Source organism: Scylla paramamosain, chromosome 20 (genome assembly GCF_035594125.1).
Source record: "Scylla paramamosain isolate STU-SP2022 chromosome 20, ASM3559412v1, whole genome shotgun sequence".
NCBI classification, from domain to species: Eukaryota; Metazoa; Arthropoda; class Malacostraca; order Decapoda; family Portunidae; genus Scylla; species Scylla paramamosain.
Window position 1 is genome coordinate 22,570,671 of NC_087170.1, and position 15,824 is coordinate 22,586,494.

At 43.6% G+C, this 15,824-nt stretch overlaps 1 protein-coding gene across 5 annotated transcripts in view; it reads right to left on the reverse strand.

The window, feature by feature from the left end:
- Positions 1–15,824, reverse strand: part of LOC135110655 (zinc finger protein basonuclin-2-like) — a 399,181-nt gene that overhangs the window by 152,318 nt on the left and 231,039 nt on the right. Inside the window, exon 1 of one of the 5 annotated variants that reach the window (XM_064023219.1) lies at positions 10,838–10,969. The exons of 3 other annotated variants lie outside the window; for them this stretch is intronic. The gene's annotated coding sequence lies outside the window, so the exon portion shown is untranslated. Of the gene's footprint in view, positions 1–10,837; positions 10,970–15,824 lie in introns of those variants that run through there. One more of the 5 variants, XM_064023220.1, reaches the window with a different exon arrangement.

The following is a 15,824-nucleotide window of genomic DNA, read 5'->3' on the forward strand; positions in this document are numbered from 1 at the left end:
AGAAGAGGGAGAAGGGAGATGTGAAAGGGATTTGAGATTCAGTTTGCCTTCCAGATCATTTAATTTTAATGGGACCCGACCAGGCAGCCTTACGTGCTTCCATTAACCACAGGACCCAGCCCACTCACTGCCTTCATGACACCCTCACCACCACCAGAACCCAGCACCCACGAACAGTACACCTTAAAGAACACAGTGCATCTTGTTCTCATCACCACTAATACTAGAACCGTCTTAACTCACCAGTACTGCCACAACCCAGCACCAACCACCAGTATATCCTGAAAAAGTCAATGTAGCTTTATATCACCATCATTAAGGAAACACGCTAGAATCATCACCACATACCAGAACCCACTAAACTCACCACCACCACTACTAGAACCAGTACCGGAACCTACCAGACTCACTGAATAGAACCACCACCACTACCACTATTAATACCAGACCCAGTACTATCTACTACCACTACCCTACAGACGCTAAGCTCTCGATAGAAAACGAACGCTGCCCAACTCCCCACTTCCCCACCAGCATTTAAAGGGAACAGTGGTACGTCCGCCACGCCATGCCACCTCCCACTACCTATAGAAAGTGTTGATCCGTATCTGCATGAAACACACATAGGGTCCTATTGTAAGGGAGACCGGCAGCAAGACCCAAGAAGACCTCCGAAGACCTCCAAATATCACATGACCCTCACTGACACACACACACACACACACACCGGGTAATAATGTTGGGACTCCAGTGGATTAAAACGCCAGATGTCGCTGATGAAAATGTTGCTCTTCATGAATATTCAGAAGGGTTTTACTTGGCCCTTCTTTTTACGCGCTGAATATTGTTAACAAGACCACTCGCTCGCTTTGGTGTTCAGGGTCTTGGTGTTTGTTGTTTTTTTATTATCTTTTGTTTTCGTTTCATGTGGGTAAGTGATGCCTTTTCTTTTTTTTTTTTCTTTTTTTAACGTTCGATGTCGTAAACTGAGTTACTTGCCTAACTGAGAAGCTTAAGTGAAAAAATGATTATGACCAACTGTAATAACTATATAGCTGTCTTCTGTCACTCTTCTTATCAACATTATTACTCTTATCATCAATACTATAACCTACTACTACTACTACTACTACTACTACTACTACTACCATTACCACCAGTACCACTACCACCACCACCACCTCGCAGCAATCACCTGAAAGCAACGACTAGCCCCCATCACGACCCGCAGCGTTGCCACCTCCACTGCACCAGTACTCAGGGTCAGTGCATGTTCCCTGCTTTGGTAACGCTGCCGGTGACGTAACCTCTGGTCGGCCATATTGGATGACGTCATATTGTTTCATACACTTAAAATATTTCGGTTACGTTGTAGATATTGTACAAAAAATCGAGTTTTTTTAGCTATATTGTGATTTTTAAAGGTGGGGTTCTTAATTTGAATGGTCTGAAAAAAAATATATATATATACAGTTAATGGGTGTTTTAGGAATTAAGGTAGAAATTCACAGGAGTAGAAGTTTTGGGACCAGAAGTTTTGGGACCATATCTTTAACACCACTGCGCCGCACCTCCGCTTCTTTCAAAAGGCATTCACATCCACTTAAAGAAAAAATAATAATAATAATAATAAAATAATATAAAATAAAGTAAAATACGTTGAATATTAGCTAAAGATCCTCAAAAATACATAAAACACTTCACTCAGAGTCTTCATAATACAACAAACGTGCACTTCCACATCCCAGAATATACAACAGAACTCACCAACACAGTCCCGAAATGGAACATCCACACAAACTCAATAAATATATAAATAAATAAATAAACAAATAAATAAAAAAAAAAAAAAAAAAAAAAACAGAATCTAAAGGAAGAACAGAAAAAAAAATCAACACCCACACCCATTTAAGGATCAAAGAATTCCTAAGGACACGGCGACCATTTGAAAAGGTAAATAAGAGGACAAGTATATTGCTTAGCAGGGAATGTTGACCACGCGATTACTTCGAGGCTTTCTCAGTCCCGCATAAGCTTGGAGGGGGAAAGGTCGCCGCTGATACAGACACGCTAATGAGGTGACAGGTGCGGAAAAGGTGACTCCCTTGCAGGTGATATAAGGCATTCCTTGCATTGAGGTAGAGCAGAAGGAGGAGGAGGGAGAACGAAGATACGGGGGCAAGGAGGGAGGAGAGGAAGGAGAGACGAGGAGAGAATGAACTTGAAGGGAAGGTGGGAGGAAAGCAGAAAAAAAGGGAGGAATAAGGGAGAAATTCATGAAAGGTAAGGAGAAAACAGGGAGATAAATGGAGGAAAGTAATTAAGGGAGATGAGGAAGGAAGGCATGGAAGGAAGGAGGGAAGAATGAAGGGGTAAGTAAGGAGAAAAGGGGAGGAATAAGGGAGACACTGATGAAAAGTTAGGAAGAAAACGAAGGAAAGGAAGGAAAGCAAATATGGGAGGCAAGGAAGAAATAGAGCAAGGATAGGAGGAAAGAGAGAGAAATGAAGGAATAGGAGATAGGAAGAGAAAAAAAAAGAGAAGAAGGATGAAAATGAGGGAGCATAAAGGAGAAGAATAAAGAAAGGGAGAAAAAAGCATAGGAAAGAAAGGAAAACAAGAGGATTTTCATTGGGAAGGAATGAAAAGAGGAAAGGAAGGGCAAATGGAAGGAAAAAATAGCGATAAAAAAAGAAAGATAAGGTACAAAGAAACGGCGAGATGAAAGAAAGATATGAAAGTAAATGAAATGAAAGAAGAAAATAGTGGAACGAAAAACGAAAAAAAAAACACGAAAAGGAACGAAAAAAAGACGCATAAAAAGGACGTAACACTGAAATAAGAGTAAATGAAGGGAATGACAAGGAGAGAGAGAGAGAGAGAGAGAGAGAGAGAGAGAGAGAGAGAGAGAGAGAGAGAGAGAGAGAGAGAGAGAGAGAGAGAGATAATGTGGAATAAAGAAACAGGAATAAATGAAGAGATAATGAGGTCTAAATTATGGAGACAGTAGTGATGACCCCAGAGAGAGAGAGAGAGAGAGAGAGAGAGAGAGAGAGAGAGAGAGAGAGAGAGAGAGAGAGAGAGAGAGAGAGAGAGAGAGAGAGAGAGTGGAGGGAACAATGGGTAATGGCCCGCCCCTCACGCCCGGGAAGCGAGAGTGGGCGCCTCGCTCGGGTGACGCAAGGAAGCCAAGGTGAGGGTGGGGAGTAGATTTCTAGGCCGCCCAAAGTACGCCCACGCCCTTGCCGCCCTACCCTCACGCGTACACACACGTACATGTACACTTACAAGATGATACACACAGGTACACACACACACACACACACACAAGTTATCTATCTATTTATGTATCTATCTGCTTACTTAAACACAAAGACAAGGAATAGTACAAACACACATACGCACACACACACACACACACACACACACACACACACACACACACATCAGAAAATGATTTATATGTTACCTGAGTTATAATTATATTTGTTCTCAGCCCACTTCTCCGTCCTCTTTCACTCCACCCCCCTACCTCTCTCTCTCTCTCTCTCTCTCTCTCTCTCTCTCTCTCTCTCTCTCTCTCTCTCTCTCTCTCTCTCTCTCTCCGGCTTTCACATTCTCTATGAAACCTTTCTATCTTGTCTTTTGCCTCTCAACTTTTCTACTCCTCATCCTTTTCTTCCTCCTCCTCCACCACCTCCTCCTCCTTCTCCACCTCCTCCACCTCCTCCTCCTCTTCCTCGCACGTATTCTCATCCTTTGTGAAACTGATGTCACTACGCAAGCGACCCTTCGGGAGACCTTGCGGCTTATAAGGTCTTAGAAAACCTACTAATACTGTTGCAACGTATAGGTCATGTGTACACAGATGCACCGCACGCACGCACGCACACACAGACACAGACACACACACACACACACACACACACACACACACACACACACACACACACACACACACTTAATTTCCTCACATTAAACCTCTTCAATAACAAAAACTAATAAGCAAAAAACGGACAAAAAAAGTCTCATTCATATTTCCAATTCCTGTTCTGAATGAGAGAGAGAGAGAGAGAGAGAGAGAGAGAGAGAGAGAGAGAGAGAGAGAGAGAGAGAGAGAGAGAGAGAGAGAGAGAGTCGACGTCACTCTAATAACATTCAGAGTAAGGCATCCAAGGGCTCTTTTTTCTTTCTTTTTTCTTTTTCTTTTTTGTCTTGGGTTCATTGTTTAAACTGTTTACTTTTACTTCTCCTTCCTTGTCTTTCTGTTCCTTCTGTGTAACTTTCTCAGTGTTTCGCATGCCGCTATAAATTTCTCATTCCCTTACCTGTATCTCTTTCTTTCTCCCTCTCCCTCTCTCAAACGTGGCCTTTTTCACCTCTCTCTCTCTCTCTCTCTCTCTCTCTCTCTCTCTCTCTCTCTCTCTCTCTCTCTCTCATACGAGTTGAAACTGCAAAGACAGGAATGAATGAAACGACAGAAAAGAAAAAAAGGAAGAAAATTATATAATACGACGATATGCAATAGAGAAGCATCCAAAAATACTTCTAAACATATAAAAAGAAAGATATTTAAAAGAAAATATAAAATATGACAGAAAAATGAAAGATTACAAAAGGAGAGAAAAAAGAGGAAAACATAAGAAGGAAGGAAACGTAAATAATGCAAGATAATATTACAAAGGTTGGACAAAAGGATAGACCTTGATGAACAGGCATGTAAAGAGGAGGAAGAGGAGGAGGAGGAGGAGGAAAACACGAAGGGGAAAGGAGAGAGAGATAAATATAATGATACTAGAAAATATTATAATGAAGATATTTTAAGATTTTATAAATAGGAGGTGTACAAACAAGAGGAGGAAGACAAGGAATAAGAGGAAACGAAAACAAGGGCTAAGTGTAATGGGTGAATGACAGGAGTCCCAACAACACTTCACTCGAGGCACACCACGGCCACCACAACCACCACCCACTGCTACCCTCAGTCACCGCACGCCCGCCACCGTCCGCCGCCGCCGCCAGACCACCATTGCTACCGTTGACACCACCAAGGCGGGGCTTGTGACCACTGACACCACTACCACCACTACACCACTGACACACCGAGACCACTGTTGACTTCGTGACCCCCACTGAGACCCACACTGAGTCCCACACCACTACCGTAACCCCTACTCCCTCCCCTACACCACAGTCACCACGGTCACCACCAACACGGCCACTGACAAGCCTCCCTCTCGCACTATATGAGCACCAGCTTCACCCCCTTCTGTTCTTGACCACGTTCACCACCACCATCACCACCGTCACCACCATTGCCACCGCTGCTCTTGCTCTCATTCACGTCCATGCGTCACCACCATCACCACTACCTCCGCTAAACTTCATCACCACCCTCACGTCCCACGCCACTCACTAATACCTTGTTTTTTTTCAGCATCACGACTACTAGCGTTCACTTTTCCACCTCTCTCTCTCTCTCTCTCTCTCTCTCTCTCTCTCTCTCTCTCTCTCTCTCTCTCTCTCCTTCCATCGCAAGTCCATCATCACAGCGACGTACCATCACATGTCTTATCTTACTGCCATTATCAGATCGACCAATAGTTAATCTAGGTGTTTATTTTATACTGAAATTGAGTTTTTGATCTTACACTTCACAGCTTTTAAGAATAGTGAACTGTGAATATACAAGAACGAATAATGTCTTTTAGTAAGTGTCGTGTGTGTATATATATATATATATATATATATATATATATATATATATATATATATATATATATATATATATATATATATATATATATATATATATATATATATATATTTTTTTTTTTTTTTGTAATTACATAAGTGAAATTACATTGCGCTTATAAATATAGTGTTAATATCACCATCATTATTATATACAGTAAGTCTTCTATACCACTATCACTATTATTACCCCTCTACCACAATACTACCATCACCACTACCACCTATGTCACAACCACCCTCACCACCACCACCACTACTACCACCACCACCCGAAATATCATTATCACTACAAACCCATCTACACACGTACCACCACCACCACCACGACCACCACCACCTCGCCCATACGCCCCATCACCACCACCATCCTAGTGTACATCTCCATTACCATATAAATGAAGGTCATTCCCGCCCCCAGTAGCCACAATAAATCCACTTCCCACCGCACAATTCCACTCCCTCCCACTGCTCCATAATAATGTCCACTCGCATCACAAACTTACTTTCCTTTCTCCACCACCACCGCAAACCTTCCTGCTCCACCGCGCACGCACACACATCCACACACACACATATACACACACTCCACTCTTACCAACGCACGCCTTCTCTCACTTCGCCCCCACCACTCACCACGCCAGCTTCACTTTCCACAACAAATTGGTTCCGCGGACGCTCCAGGTGGTGCGGGAGGCGGCGTGTAACCATCGCTCACTCAGGTCTCCGGCGAGGGTCAATGAGAGCAGTAAATCTTGGCCGGGTCTTTGTCGCGCCTTGTTACCTCTCCAGAATTGGTGTCACGGTCGACCATCACCTGTTCTGCGCCTCTCTCACTTTTCTCTCTCCCCTCTCTTGCTGTCTGTGTCTGTGTCTGTGTGTGGCTGTGGTCGTTTGCGTCTGATTTTGGCTTTTTCGTCTATTTGCTCGTCAAAGAGTGTAATCTATATCTTTTGAGTTTTTTTTTTCTTACTATTTATATCTATTGTCTATGTATTTTGCCTGTCTCTCTTATTTCTTGTCTATCTTTACTGGTTTTCTCTATGTCTTCTATATTCGTGTGTCTCTTCTATATGCTTGTTTCTTTTTTCTATTTATCTATCTTCTGTGCGGTTCTCTCTCTCTCTCTCTCTCTCTCTCTCTCTCTCTCTCTCTCTCTCTCTCTCTCTCTCTCTCTCTTGGTCACAAGGTTCATGCCCAAAGATGGTAAGTGTGCCAACGGACTTCCCATTTTCTCTGTGTCTCCTTCAGTCAGAGTCGTGGCTCTCAGAAAATGGTGTTTGGCTTGCCTACTGATGCTGTTTTCCCTTCCCGAGTCCCCTGTTATTCTTTTCCATTATTTTTCCACCTTTGTTTCCATTTTTCTCATTTTTCTCCCCCTGAAGGCCGTCTGTGAGTGCGGAGTGAAGGAGTAAGTAAATAATTGCGGTTTTCTTCCTCAGTTTGTCCTGTGAGAGGAGGGAAAAATGAGGTAGTGTCAGTAAGATTGACTAAATGATTCACTCCTTTCACTCCTTCGTTTTATATCTATGCATAATCTCTCCTTATTCATTTACTTTCATCTTTTATCCACATTCTTCAGTAGACCGCTAGTTACGTTTTTATCTTCGTACTTCATCCCATCTCCCTTCATCCATCCACGTTCATCCTTCATATCCAAACCATTGCTTTCCTTATCCAACCCATCGCATCCTCCACTTCTCTCCTCCCTCACCTCTCACCCATTCCTGCCTCCGCTAGCTACTTCTTCCCCCTTCACCTCCCACCCTCTCCACAATTCCTCCTCCCCTCCTCCTCTCCCTCTCTCCCTCTCCACTCCCTGATGAGACACACGCTCCACAAACGCACATACTCCCGCTCCGTCACGACCACCACATATCTCTTACAAATAGGCAAAGAAGCTACTTGGCCATTACTGTATAAAAATAATGGGGAATTAGAATGGTTAAATGACTTCCCATTACGTCGTGGCGGGAATAGATGAAGGGGAAGAAGAGTTATTTTTTTAAAGGGTTTATATTTTCTTTTTTTTCAGGTTTATATATTTTTTTTACCACTCTTTTCTTTTATAATGGAGTGGATTTCTATTTTTTTTTTATTATTTTTTTTATTTGGTGAGTGGATTGTCATTCTATTTTGTTACCTTGAATTTATTATTATTGCTGCTGCTGACTCTGCCCTTGTTCTCCCGTGTTTTCTTTGCTCGTGTTCATATTCCGGATACTTCTTGTTTTCATTCCCTTGTTTTCACAGTCAACTTTGGCTCTTTTTTGTCTTTTTACATGGGAGTCTGAATGAGATTACTTTCAATTTCGTCTATTCCCCTCCCCTCTCTCTCTCTCTCTCTCTCTCTCTCTCTCTCTCTCTCTCTCTCTCTCTCTCTCTCTCTCTCTCTCTCCTCTCTCTCAACCTTTGCCTATCTCCGTTCTTATTCTTGCAAGCTTCCTTCTCTTCCTCACCCACAGCTCCTCTCCCTCTCCCTCTCCCTCCCAGCCGCTCCCCTCCCAATATCTCACCTGCAGTAATTACATCAACGCAGGTGTAAACTACGAAGGTGTCCCCATAAAGCGCTCCTGATCTATAGATATGAAGGTTCCAATCCTGTATTTACCCCTGAAGCGGCCCGTCATGGAGTTTATAATTCATGGAGTTTATAGCCGCGGAGGGAAGGAGAAGGGGGAGGCTTTGTATAAATTCTTAAATAATTGTATACAAGAGTGAGGGATTGTGCGTCCTGTTTGCGAGAGTTTCCTAGAATTCTTAAGATTACTACATGCTATTTTTTTTTTTTCGTTTTTTTTTTTTTTCTCTTCGTCTTTTGGGTATTGGTGCTCAGTAAGATTTCTACAGTGATTATGCAGGGCTGGATCTTACTCATGAGGGAGGAGTGGATGCTTGAAGGGTTCCTTGATCGGATTCGGTTTTTAAAGGTACAGTGAGTGAGGAGGGTAATCAAGTCTGGGTCTCAGAATCAGAGGAGGGAGGAAAAAAATAAGTCAAAGTCCTGCATGATGAAGCTTTCCTTGGAGTGTTGAAGGGTCAGCCACCTCGCCAACCACCACGACTGCTGACTCCAACACTCACAGAACCACCACACGACTGCTGATCCCAACGCTCATAGAACCACTACGATTGCTGACTCCACCACTCACAGAACCACTACGATTGCTGACTCCACCACTCACAGAACCACCACGATTGCGGACTCCACCCACTCACAGAACCACCACGATTGCTGACTCCATCACTCACAGAACCACTACGATTGCTGACCCCACCACTCACAGCATCATCACTGCTACTGCTGCTACTACAACAACTACTACTACTTCTACTACTACTACTACTATCTGATGGTCCCTGTGTGTGTGTGTGTGTGTGTGTGTGTGTGTTTGTGTGTGTGTGTGCGTGTGAAAACAAGTAATTACATTATCAGATACAAAAGAAAAACTCGGTTTCCCTCACATGAATAAAAAAAAACAATAACAAACTACAGGACAAGTATAAATAATAATAAAAAAAGAAAATTTACAAAAAAATATATATATACAACTACCACCATTACCACCAAAGAATAACTACTACTACTACTACTACTACTACTACCAAGACTACTACTACTACTACTACTACTACCATCACCACCACCACCACTACTACAAATACTTATTTCCATTCCTTGTAGGTGAGCACGAAACCAGACGTGCACTTAGACAGTCGTTGTGGTGCGTACGATTAGAAGGTGCGGGGACCTGACGAACGAGAGGGGGAGGGGAGGGGTGGTGATGGAGGGAGAGGGGTAGGAGAGGGGTGGGAATGGGGAGGAGGAACAGAGAAGAAGGGGGTGCGTTAAGGTGATGGAAGACGGGTGTGGTGAAGAAGTGTGTGTGTGTGTGTGTGGTGAAGAAGTGTGTGTGTGTGTGTGTGGTGAGGGGGGGGAGGAGGTGGTGTTAGAGGTGACAGGCTGGGGTATTTGGATTCGTTGAGAGAGAGAGAGAGAGAGAGAGAGAGAGAGAGAGAGAGAGAGAGAGAGAGAGAGAGAGATTAACTACTCGTAATGACTTTAATCTCTCTCTCTCTCTCTCTCTCTCTCTCTCTCTCTCTCTCTCTCTCTCTCTCTCTCTCTCTCTCTCTATCTATCTATCTATCTCTCTTCCATTTTCTTCCCATTTTCCCTAAATTTTTACAACATATTAAGACCAAACGACCATTCCCTCACTAAATATCGCTCCCCTCCCTTCCTCCTTCTCTGTACCCCTCCTTCAACCCCTTCCCTTCTCCCCCAGTCCCTCCTTCGTCTCACCTTCCGTCCCATTACACGCCCTCCTTCCCTCCCATGGTAGAGATAGAAGGAAGGGAAGGTCGCAATAAAAAACACGCTATATGACAAATCAATGGGTAATTCAGAGCGGTACATTACAGGTGCGTCTTCAAACAGGTAAATTATGGGGTAACCTGGAGCCTTAATTAATTGTAGCCAGGTGATCCCTCCCCTAGCCCTCACAGACCAGCATTAACTGAAGCCCCCAAGCAGCGAGGTGGAGACAGGAGGATATAACTTACCGCTACTTATGCTACACTCATGCTCCCACTCACAGGTACGCAGTTACGAGTACACACGTTTAAGTTCAGGTATATAAGCACGATTCCTAGATGGGTTAGGCCAGGTTAATCTCTATACTAGTAGTTAAGTGTAGTGTAATCAACGGCCTATGGAAAATGAAGGTAGGTTTCTATTTTCTTTATAATGTTTTCTAGTATAAGCATGGATGGATAGCCTAATTTTGTATGCGTTAATACACTTGAAATACCAGCGTAGGACCAACCAGCATTATGAAAACCTTAAAGAACTACCCAGCAATCAGTTACGCCGTCATTCACCACTAATAAACGAAAGAAACATTGTAGTATAAGGATGAATGGGTAACTTCAATCTGTATGCATTAATATACTAGAAATACCAACTTGAAGTCAATCAGCATCATAAAAACCTTAAAAGAAATACCAAGCAGTCAGTTACGCCGTCATTCACAACTAATAAACAAAAGAAACACATAAAAGAACAAGAACACGACCTACGAACCTCAGAAAGAAGCGTACAATTCGTCAAGATGATTCACTGTTTTCAGGTGTGGCGGGGTAGACACGTCCACCAGCCGTAGATCACTTGCACACACTCAGAAGCACACGAGAGAGTGGTGACGAGGGACTCAGGACACTTCATCGCCAACAGGGAGGGAGGGAAGGAGGGAGAGTCGGGATGTCCTGTGTCGTTAAAGGAAGCTTCATTCTACGAATTCAACTCAACGCTGATGGTGGAGAGAAGGAGAGGGAAAGGGAGGGGGAGAGGTTACAACGCCATCTATGTGTCGTTAGGCAAAGTTACTTCTTGTATTGCTCCCGTTCTTGTTTTGCATTTTCTTTGTTTTGTTAGGTAGTTGAACTTAATTTGCTTTCTATTCCTGCTTCTCTCTCTCTCTCTCTCTCTCTCTCTCTCTCTCTCTCTCTCTCTCTCTCTCTCTCTCTCTCTCTCTCTCTCTCTCTCTCCATATTTGTGAATATTTATAACCTCACTTTATCCTTTTAATTATCGCCCTCTCAGTTTTTTTTACGATTTTTTTCTGCCTCCTCTCTCAGTCCTCTTCCATCACAAGCAGCGGCCCACCCACGCCCTCACAGATCATGTACGTGTGTGTGTGTGTGTGTGTGTGTGTGTGTGTGTGTGTGTGTGTGTGTGTGTGTGTGTGTGTGTGTGTGTGTGTATGCCATTACTCTACCTGCGAATTAAGTCGACCAATTGAATATTTTTCTCGTAAATATCAACCTCATGAGAAGTACAATTTTCAGGCATTTCCTTTCGTTTCTTTTACTTTATTTCTTTTCAGTTTCCAGGGAGGGACTGCTTTCTTCCCCCCTCCCTCCTCCTCCTCTTTTCCACTCTTACTTGTCCTTGCGGGTCACTAAAATGCCACATCGTTTTGAATCATGAAAAAAAAAAAATAAATAAAAAAAATAAATATATTCTTGGTAGATGTCATTGTGAATTTTACGTGATTGGGAAAATAATGGGTAGCTGTGTGTGTGTGTGTGTGTGTGTGTGTGTGTGTGTGTGTGTGTGTGTGTGTGTGTGTGTGTGTGTGTGTGTGTGTGTGTGTGTGTGTGTGTGTGTGTGTGTGGAAAGAAAGGAGGGAGGGGTAAACAATCATAACTAACACACACCAAGAAGAAGGAACAAGAAATATGGGCACAATAACGACACCGTGCAATGGCCACTGTGGGTTTGTATGGGGGCCATCCTTCACTCGTGACAGCGGGCGTGGGAGGCGGGGGCGGCGTGGTGGTGGCTGGGGCGGGGGCGGCCGATCAGAGAGGGGCCTTGGTGGTGAGCGCTGGAGGGTGAAGGTGGCGGAGCGGGGGGAGGGGGAGACAGATAAGAGAACCGCCCTTACCTGGCAATACAAGGTTCATAACTCAGCGTTTGACATGCGGAGATAGTCGAGATGGTACCAACAAAACAAGCCAGGCCCGTGTTCCTGTTAACGCGGTGGTTGTGTGGTTCAGGTGGATGGTAGTGGATGGTAGTGGGTGGATACTGGAGGGATGCTGGATGGTTCATTGGTTCTACGAAGTGTAGAGGTGAAGTGGAGGAGTAAAGGTGGTAAGAGACGTGGATGTGGACTAGTGAAGAGGATGTGGAGATACGGAAAAGACGGTCTGGCAATGTGGAGATGAGTAAGTGGAGTGGAGAGGACGAGCTGCAGGGCTTCAAGGGGCGGGGGAGTGATGAGGAAGCAAGGAGTGATGGAGTGGTGGAGTGGGTGGAGGGGGAAAGGAATGACAGTGGAGAATGGCGGGAGCTTTTCACCGCTCCAGATATTAATTAGAGTGACGAATCTGCGGTGATTAAATGAACGACCCTTGTGTGTGTGTGTGTGTGTGTGTGTGTGTGTGTGTGTGTGTGCACGTGGGAACGAAGCAGCAACATGATAAATACTTGTATTGACGCAAACTATTACCAAATTTTAACACAGTTCTCTCTGGTACAGACTGGCTAAATCCTACTCGAATAGTAGTAGTAGTAGTGGTAGTAGTAGTAGTAGTAGTAGTAGTAGTAGTTGTGGTGATGCTAGTAAGATATAACGCCAAAATAACAAAGAGAAGACGCAATATTAAACTTCTCAATTACATCATCCACTTTTTCTCCACACATCATCGTCCGTCTCCATAAAAATAAATACAGGGAAAAAAATGGTAGGCGGGTTGTCTCGTAAAGGTGGACTACTTAATTACCTCTATAATGGCGTCTTAAACGGCTTCCAGGTGGGTCATTAAGAGATAATGACCCGTACAATAAACGGTTAATCACAGGCGAGTCACCTGTTATGAATGGTTCCATTAATATATATCTCAAAGGGGAGGCGGCACCGCGCTCTCTGATTGGCCAGTCCTCGTGACGTAATGAATTCGTCACCAAATTTAGACCAACCAGATTAATTTTTTTTTACGTTTTTTTTTTCTTGCCATGAGTTATTGCTGCTATGACTAATGGTGACAAATAATTATAATTCTACTAACTACTGCTACTATGTACGTACATTTGATTCCTACCTACTACTTAGTTTTATACTACTAGTCTTTCTTTATAATCTTGCTCCTGATCTTCCTCCTCCTCCTACTATTAATGCTACATCTGCTGGTGATGGTGGTGGTGGTGATGGTGGTGGTACTGTTGCTAATGGTGATTTGCTACTATTATAATTACAACAAAAACTACAACACTAACACTACCACTACTACTACTACTACTACTACTACTACTACTACTACTACCCCTGAGTAAAATACGATGAGTCACACAATAAAATGAATGAAGATAGTAATTATGACAAAAAAGGATACACGGAATGACTAAGCAAGAAAGAGAAAAATGAAGACGGATAAACTGCACACACACACACACACACACACACACACACACACACACACAGCAACTCTTCAAATTAAGACAACAGCAAATCCACAGCAGAAGAATCGAAAGAAAACGGATAAGAGGAAGATACTCGCACCACGATTTCCAGGAAGAGGAAAAGAAGGAAAAGGAGATGGGAGGAGGAGGAGGAGGAGGAGGAGGAGGAGGAGGAGGAGGAGGAGGAGGAGGAGGAGGAGGAGGAGAGGGAGCCATATTTCTCTCCCCAGCGGTCCTGTTTTGACCAGAATAATTACTTGCGTTACTTCTTCTACCCAGGACCCGCCCGCTACCTCTTAATGAGAGAGAGAGAGAGAGAGAGAGAGAGAGAGAGAGAGAGAGAGAGAGAGAGAGAGAGAGAGAGAGAGAGAGAGAGAGAGAGAGAGAGAGAGAGAGAGAGAGAGAAATACTCGTACAGACAGGGAAACAGAATGAGACAGGAAAATGGGGAGGTAGATAGACAGTCATGCGCATTTGCAGAAAGGAAAAAAGAGTGAAAAAGAGGCAAAATATAAGAAAATAATAAAGAAAAGTGATGACTAAGTCTCTTTTTGACACGCTGGAAATTAACACCGAATATACTTATAAAAATAAAGGCAAAATAAAAGTATATATATAAAAAACATGTAAGATATTAAAGAAAATCTGGTCAGAAGAGGGTGGCGGGCACGCGGGTTTTCCTCCCTCCCTTCCTCCCTCCCTCACTCACTCACTCTTCCTTCATTTTTCTCTTTTCTTTCCTCATTTCGAAGACATTCCATCCTGTCCCATCCTTTCTTCCCCCCGCCACCAATCCTGACTAGGCCTACCACCCCCTACCCTTCTGGCCCCTCCTCCTCTCCCCGCACCTCCTCCCGTACCGTCCCCGTATACCTGCTGTAATGACTTTACCTGCGGCTTGGGGGTGGGCGTCTCTTCAGCCTCCAACCTCATCTCGGACAGAAATATAAGAAAAATAAAAATAATAAATAAGAACCCAAAGGAATATAAATCAAAGAGAAGTAAAAGCCACACAAGTAAATGTGAAGGAAGGGAGTTACGAATGTGGTTAATCCTGGTGATGGTGATGGTGATGGAGGAAAAATAATATATATTGTTTTCGGTTAATTTGTGACGCCCGACCACCCTGTCTGTCTGTCTCTCCCTCTCTCTCTCCTTCGGCCGATTTAAGGGTGGGTCCTGCGAGGGAGGGAAGGAAGAAAGGATGGATGAGAGGGCAAGGGGGAGGTAGGAAGGGTTCTGGATGGATGGATGCACTGACTGAAGAGAGGAAGGCGGTGTCAGCAGGAAAGGAAAGATAAAGAGAGGGAAGAGTAGAGGAAGTAGGAATAAAGTTGGAGGAATGAGGAAGATCAAGAGAAGGAAAGAGAAAATATGGAGAAATATGAACGAAAGAAGGAGTGACTGAAAGGAGGGAATGTAAAGAAGGGAAGGAAGAACAGAGCGAGTAAAGACGGAAAGAAGAAACTATGAAAAAGATATGGAAAAGAAGTAAACGATGGAAAAGAAGAAAGAGAAAGACAGAGAGACATGGAATAAAGACGGGAGTGAAAGGATGCAGTGGTGTACTTGATGCTTCCATTTCCTTCCTGACTTTGAGGATTTAAACACCAGTGAGGCTTCGTCCATAACTGCCTGAGTGTCGGAAGCAGTATGAAGAGGAAAGAGGAAAAAAAAAAGGGAACGAAAAAATACTAAAAGGAAAGTAAAATGAATCGAGGCCAGACAGAAGACGAGAAAATGGTAAAAATCGGTACAATTTTGACTTCAACTCCATGATTTCCGCATTTTTCTCCCTTGTGTTCTCTTTTTTTTTTTGTGGTGTGTGTGTGTATGTGTGTGTGTGTGTGTGTGTGTGTGTGCGAAGGAGTGAAGGGTTTAATCAGATTCTTGGATCTTTCAGTTTCGTTTCTTTTCCCGCGCCTTCTCTTTTCTTGTGTCTTCTCTTCACCTGCACCTGTCCAGCATCACCCAACTCTCACTTCCTTTCCTGAACTAACCACATGTTCTCCACAACTCCAATAACCCAGGTGAACAACAACGTGCAACACACTCAAACAATCCTACAACTTCCTAATTAAACTACCAAACAATGCAACCTTGA